The 7,165-nt window shown below is 39.7% G+C and overlaps 1 protein-coding gene and 1 non-coding gene across 3 annotated transcripts in view; one reads left to right on the top strand and one right to left on the bottom strand.

The window, feature by feature from the left end:
* The window catches only part of LOC119470706, an 83,570-nt gene that overhangs the window by 69,747 nt on the left and 6,658 nt on the right, over positions 1–7,165 (bottom strand). The gene's annotated exons all lie outside the window — the stretch shown is intronic.
* Positions 3,066–3,171, top strand: LOC119470725. Its single transcript, XR_005199691.1, has one exon. It is a non-coding gene; the product is annotated as a U6 spliceosomal RNA (small nuclear RNA).

Genomic DNA, 7,165 nt, shown 5'->3' with positions numbered 1-7,165 from the left:
TGTTGACCAGGATGGTCTTGATCTCTTGACCTCGTGATCCACCCGCCTCGGCCTCCCAAAGTGCTGGGATTACAGGCTTGAGCCACCGCGCCCGGCCTAAAGTTTATAATTTTTATTTTTATCTTTTAATTCCATTTTTCTAGGAACTTTTTGCAGTCCCCTCATACACAGTTTGTTATACCTATTAAAAAGGTGAAACATCTTCAAAGAATGTTAAAGTTATTACAAAGCCACAATGACATCCATAATTTCCCTCACTATGTTTAGTGCATGAGTTTAGAAATCTGAAAGACGCAAATTAATATTTGCAAGTATGGCCAGAAGCACAGTTCTTATGCCAATAAAACCAAGATAAGTAGCTCATGGAAATGACTGAAACACTTACTAGCAGGAGGAAAAAACATTTTAGAGCATATCCAGGTGTAAGTTCTTTTGGCTTCACTTATAGCCAATCTGTGTGGGGTTAGGTGTGGTTGTTAGGCTATAAAGATCATTTTCCTTGAGGAACATGTTGATCTGAGGTGGTTGAAATGCCTAAAGGCAGCAAGTTAAGAGCCATAACTTTTCTTTATGGCCTTCGATTTCTGAAACTAAGGCTCAGACCAGATAGTTTATTTGAGCATACCTCGTTTTATTGCACTTCACTTTATTGTGCTTTGCAGATCTTGTGCTTTTTACAAATTGAAGGTTTGTGGCATCGCCGTATTGAGCAAGTCTAACAGTGCCATTTTTCCAATAGCATGTTCTCACTTCTTGTCTCTGTGTCGCAATATTTTCAACTTTTATTATTATTATTATATCTGTAATGGTAATCTGTAATCAGTGATCTTTGATGTTACTACTTTAATTGTTTTGGAGTTCCAAGAGCCTTGCCCATAGAAGACGGTGAGCTGAATTGATAAATGTGTGTGTTCTGTTTATTCCACCAACTGGCCATTCCCATCTTTCTCCCTCCCTTTGAACCTCCCTATTCCCTGAGGCACAACAATATTGGAATTCGGCAAATTAACAACCCTACAATGGCCTCTAAGTGTTCAAGTGAAAGGAAGAGTTGCATTTTTCACTTTAAATCAAAAGCTAGAAATGATGAAGCTTAGAAATGAAGAAGGCATTTTGAAAGCCAAGACAGGCCAAAAACTAGGTCTTTTGCGCACTAGTTACCCAGGTTGTGACTGCGAAGAAAACATTATTGAAGGAAATTAAAAGTGCTACTGTAGTGAATACATGAATAAGAAAGCAAAACAGCCTTACTGCAGATAGGGAGCAAGTTGTAGTGGTCTAGACAGATCAAATCAGCCACAACATTTACTTAAGCTAAAGTCTTATCCAGAGCAAGGGCCTAACTCTAATTCGATGAAGGCTGAGACAGGTGAGGAAGCTGCAAAAGAAAAGTTGGAAGCTAGCAGAGGTTGGTTCATGAGGTTTAAGGAAAGAAGCCATTTCCATAAAAATAAAGTGCAAAGCGAAGCAGCAAGTGCTGATGTAGAAACTGCAGCAAGTTATCCAGAAGATCTAGCTAAGATGATTGATGAAAGGGGCTATCCTACACCCTAGATTTTCAATGTAGACAGAATAGCTTTATATTGGGAGGAGATGCATCTAGGACTTTCATAGGTAGTAGGAAGTGAATGCCTGACTTTAAAGCTTCAAAGGATGGCTAAGGCTCTTGTTAGTGACTGAATGGAAGCCAATGCTTATTTACCATTCTGAAAATTCTAGCCCTTAATAATTATGCTAAATTGACTTTTTCTGTGATCTATCAATGGGACAACAAAGCGTGGATGACAGCGCATTTATTTATAACATGGCTTACTAAATATTTTAAGCCCACTGTTGAGACTTACTGCTCAGAAAAAAAATTAATTTCAAAATATTGTTGTTCATTGACAATGTACCCTGTCATCTGAGAACTCCGATGGAGGGAGGTCCAAGAAGATTAATGTTGTTTTCTTGCCTGCTAACAAAGTATCCATTCTGCAGCCCATGGATCAAGGAGTAATTTTGACTTTCAGATCCCCTTATTGAAGAGAAATATATTTCATAAGGCTATATTTACCATGGATAGTGATTCCTCTGATGGATTAGGGCAAAGTAAATTGAAAATCTAGGAAGGATTCTACATGCCGTTAAGAATGTGATTCATGGGAGGAGGTCAAAATATTCACAATAGCAGGACTTTGGAAGAAGTTGATTCCAACCCTCACGGATGACTTTGAGGGATTTAAGTCTTCAGTGAAGGAAGTCACTGCAGATATGGTAGAAGTAGCAAGAGAACTAGAATGAAAAGTGGAGCCGGAAGATGTGAATGAATTGCTACAATCTCATGATGAAATTTGAATGGATGAGGAGTTGCTTCTAAGGATGAGCAAAGAAAGTAATTGCTTGAGATGAAATCTTCTCCTCCTGGTGAAGATGCTGTAAACATTGTCAAGATGACAACAAAGGATTTAGAATGTTACATGATAAAGCAGTGTCAGGGTTTGAGAGGTTTTAAAGAAGTTCCACTGTGAATAAAATGCTATCTAACAGCATAGCATACTACAGGGAAATCTTTCATGAAAGGAAGAGTCAATCAATGCTGCAAAATTCATAGTTGTCTTATTTTAAGAAATTGCCACAGCACCTCAACCTCCAGCAACTATCACTGTGATTAACCAGCAGCCATCCACAGAGGCAAGACCCTTCACCAGCAAAAAATTAGTTTGCTGAAGACTCATAATTGTTAGCATTTTTCAATAATAAAGTATTTTAAAATTAAGGTTTATACTTTTTTTTAGACATAATGCTACTTCACACTCAATAGACTGTAGCATAATGTAAACATAACATTTATATGCATTGGAAACAAAAAAATTTTATCATTTGCTTTATTGCAGTGGTTTGGAACCAAAATTGCAGTATCTCAGAGGTATGTGTGTACTTTGGATAAGGCAAAATCCTTTTGTATAGACCCTACTGTTTTAGTGCTCAAGAGTATATAATTAGAGTAGTCCTATATAGGATTTGAATCCAGATTTCACTCTTATACTTGAGTTACTCTATGCAGTCTTAGAAGTAGCATTTCCGTGCTCGCTTCGGCAGCACATATACTAAAATTGGAATGATACAGAGAAGATTAGCATGGCCCCTGCGCAGGATGACATGCAAATTTGTGAAGCGTTCCATATTTTAAAAAAAAAAAAAAAGTAGCATTTCCATCTCTCACCATGTCCTGCCAATTTTACCCCTAAATTTCTCTCACTCATCCTCTTTTCCTCAACTCTACTGTCATCACCCTAGCCCAAGCTACCATCCTCTCTTGTCTGAATACTGCAATAACCTCTTAACTGTCTTGTCAATTGCACTTCTTCCTTCCTACAGTTAGTTTTCTATAAAACAGCCAAAATGTAAACTTTAGGAAAAAATCAGACCATATAACTATGACGGTGACCAAACTTTTGGTTTGTCTGGGGCTGTTCCAATTTTTCTTTTTTTTTTTTTTTTTTTGAGATGTAGTCTTGTTCTTGTCACCCAGGCTGGAGTGCAATGGCACGATCTTGGCTCACTGCAACCTCCGCCTCCTGAGTTCAAGTGATTCTCCTGCCTCAGCCTCCCAAGTAGCTGGGATTACAGGTGCCCACTACCATGCCTAGCTAATTTTTGTATTTTTAGTAGAGATGGTGGTTTGGCATGTTGGCTAGGTGGGTCTCAAATTCCTGGCCTCGTGATTCACCCACCTCGGCCTCCCAAAGTGCTGAGATTACAGGCATGAACCACTGCACCCCGCCAACTGCTCCAATTTTAGCACTGAAAGTCTCACATCCCTCAATCCTAGGCAAATTGGGATGGTTGGGCACCCTCGGATTCTGCTCAAAACCTGCCAGCACTTTCCAATCATCGTTGTAATAAAATGCTTTATGATGGTCTGCAAGACCCCATAGGGTGTATCTCTTGCCTATCTGTCCAGCTCATCTTAGACTAGGCTCCCCTTGGACTCACCACTGTGGGTGCACTAGTTTTATCTTTATTTAGAGAACTCATTGTGACCTTTTTCACCACATGGCCTTTCCCCTTCATTTCCCTTCAGAGGATGTACTTTCTGCCTCTCTTAGTTAACCCAGGTTCGTTTTTCATATCCCAGCTTAATTGCGCTTTACTACATTCAGTTCCTCTAATACAAGCTATTGGAACATTCTGTTCCTTTCCCTCAGGTCACGTACCTCAGTTTGTCATTATATAATTATCCATTAGTAGTTTTATGTCTGACTCCCATACTAGCCTGTAAACTCTTTAAGTGTAAAAACACACATGGTTTTTACCACTGTGGATTTGACTCCTAGAATATGCCTAGGACATACAAAAAGGGGTTCAATAAATATCCACTTCAGTTCCACTGCTAATACTACAGGCCAGACTTGAGATCTCTGAAGCCTTTCCCTGCTTTTAATCTATTCATCTTCCAAATCATAATGCCAACTAGTGTCATGCTAATCTTCTAGATGTGGATATCCTGTAAATTTCCACAGACATTACTGTGTCCTGTATTGGTTTGCTGATCTGCTCATGTATATAATTAGAAAAGGTACACTTATTAAGAGTATACTATGCACCAGCACTGTGCTAAATACTTTACATATTTAATATAATTTGCTCCTCACAATCACCCTTGAGGAATGTTCTTCCTATTTTACATGTGAGGAGACAAAAGCTTAGAGAGATTAGGTTACTAATCTATTACTGCATAGAGTTTGTAAGAGATGCAACCAGAATGGTACCTGATGCACAAACCCTTGCATTTCTGTCTTTCAATTGCATGTTTTATTAGTTACAATTAGGCTTGGCTGTACATGACAAGAAAATCCAAAGCACAACAATAGTGGCTTAAACAAGATACAAATTTACCTCTCTCTCATGGTTCTCCTCTGGTCTCTCCTGTTAAAGAGGCCAGAGGAAAGCAGTCCAGGGTTAGGATGACCTAATTATCAGGGATCCACGTGTTGTTTGCTCTCCCTAGCTTGTGGCTTCCACCTTCAGGTACAAAATGGCTACCTGAGCTCCAGTTTCCTCATCCCTATTTAGTTAACAGGAAAAAGGAAGATGTGTCTTTTATCCTTTAAGGATACCTTAGAGAAGTCACAGCTGATACTTCTGTTTATATTTCATTGGCCAGATTATAGACCTTACTGCAAAGGGTGCTAGGAAATGTAGTCCATGCTTTTGTTGTCCATAGGCTGAACTTAAAAAAAAAAAGAAATCCTCCTCTAATAAGGAAGAAAGAATGAATGGATATTGGGTGAAATAACAGCATCTGCAAAACACACAATAGAGCAAGTTCTACTTATGACTTTCAAAATTATCTACAATTTAGTTTCATCCTACATAATGTTCTAGTTTTCCACCTCTCACTTTAAACCATTGCCACAATGGGCCACTCACCTCTCGGTTTCCCAGACATATGAAACTCATTTTCAATTTTACTCTCCTTGCTTTTTCTCCTACTTAGGAGGGCTTCCTGTCAACCTACATAAATTCTACCCACACTTTACTGATTAGCTCATCTTCCTCCTTCACCATGGGTGTTCCTCTGACTATTCTAGACATTCATTACCCCTTTACTCAAGCTCCAATTGCAAACACCTAGTACCCACATAGCACAGGGATATTTCATTATCCTCTAAAAGTTTCCTCTATATTAGCTTTCTCTCCCCCAAATAGAATGGAAGAAGCAAAGTTCTAGGTACATAGCAAACACCAAATAAAATAGCCTTACTTAACTCCTTTAACTCTTACGTGGACTTCTGCTTTATTCAGGATTTTTCGGTGTTAGTTTACACCAGGGGACTTCTATAGTCCCTCTCACCATCTCTTGTGAAAATAAATCCACCTAATGAATATTTATTAAGTACATGTTTGGTTTTATTTGATTTTTTTTGGAAACAGGGTCTCTCTCTGTCTCCACTCCCAGGCTGGAGTGCAGTGGTGCAAGCATGGCTCACTGCAATCTCGAACTCTTAGGCTGAAACAATCCTCCTGCTTCATCCTCCCCAGTACCTGGGCCTACAGGTGTATGTCACCATGCCCAGCTAATATTTTTGTAGAGACAGGATTTCACTATATTACTCAGGCTGTTCTCAAACTCCTGGCCTTAAGCAATCTTCCTGTCTTGACTTCCCAAAGTGCTAGGATTACATGTGTGAGCCACCACACTGGCCATTAAGTACATGTTGAAAGTGCCCATTGCTGCACTTTATCCATTCAGAGCTCTCACTTGGTTTCAATTTCTGGATTGGTGTGGTGGTATTCACTGTATTGTAGGGCACTGCTTCTTACACTTTATATGCATACAGATTACCCAGGAATCTTATTAAAATGCAGATTCTGATTCAGGAGATCCAGGGTGGGGCCTGAGATTCTGTATTTCTAAAATATCCAATCCCAGCACTTTGGGAGGCCAAGGCAGGAAGATGGCTTGAGGCCAGGAGTTCGAGATCAGCTTGGGCAACATAGCAAAACCCTGCCTCTACAAAAATACAAAAAGCCAGGCATAGTGGTGTGTGTGTCTGTCTGTTGTCCCAGATACTTGGGAGGCTGAAGTAGGAGGATCACCTGAGCCCAGGAGGCAGCTGAGATCAAACAGCTGTACTTCAGCCTGGGCAACAGAGTGAAACCCTGTCTCAATAAATAAATAAACACAAATAAGTCAAAAATAAATAAAATATCCAAGGTGATGCCAATGTTGGCAGATGTAAATAGCAAGGCTGTAGAGATCCTCAGATCATCTGCCTCAGATCACATGAAAATGCTTTTTAAAGCCAAAGATTCCTGGGTCCCACTCCAGGCCTATGGGATCAGAATCTCTGGGATAGGACCCCAGAATCTGCATTTTAACAAGCTCTCTAGCAGATCTGCATATATACTAATATCCGAGTTTAAAAAGAACCCTAAGTGATTCTTATGACTAGGCCTGTTTATGAGTAAGCAGCTTTTTGAAATAATGTCATTCAGTTCAGCATAACACGGAGTAACTGAAGCTACCAAAACTTTAGAAATTAAACAATATATTAATATAACTTAAATGAAGCCGGGCGCGGTGGCTCAAGCCTGTAATCCCAGCACTTTGGGAGGCCGAGGCGGGTGGATCACGAGGTCAAGAGATCGAGACCATCCTGGTCAACATGGTGAAACC

This window comes from Cebus imitator, unplaced genomic scaffold (assembly GCF_001604975.1).
Source record: "Cebus imitator isolate Cc_AM_T3 unplaced genomic scaffold, Cebus_imitator-1.0 Scaffold38, whole genome shotgun sequence".
Taxonomy (NCBI): domain Eukaryota; kingdom Metazoa; phylum Chordata; class Mammalia; order Primates; family Cebidae; genus Cebus; species Cebus imitator.
Note: the sequence above shows the minus strand (reverse complement) of the source record. Positions and strands in the feature narration are given on the sequence as shown.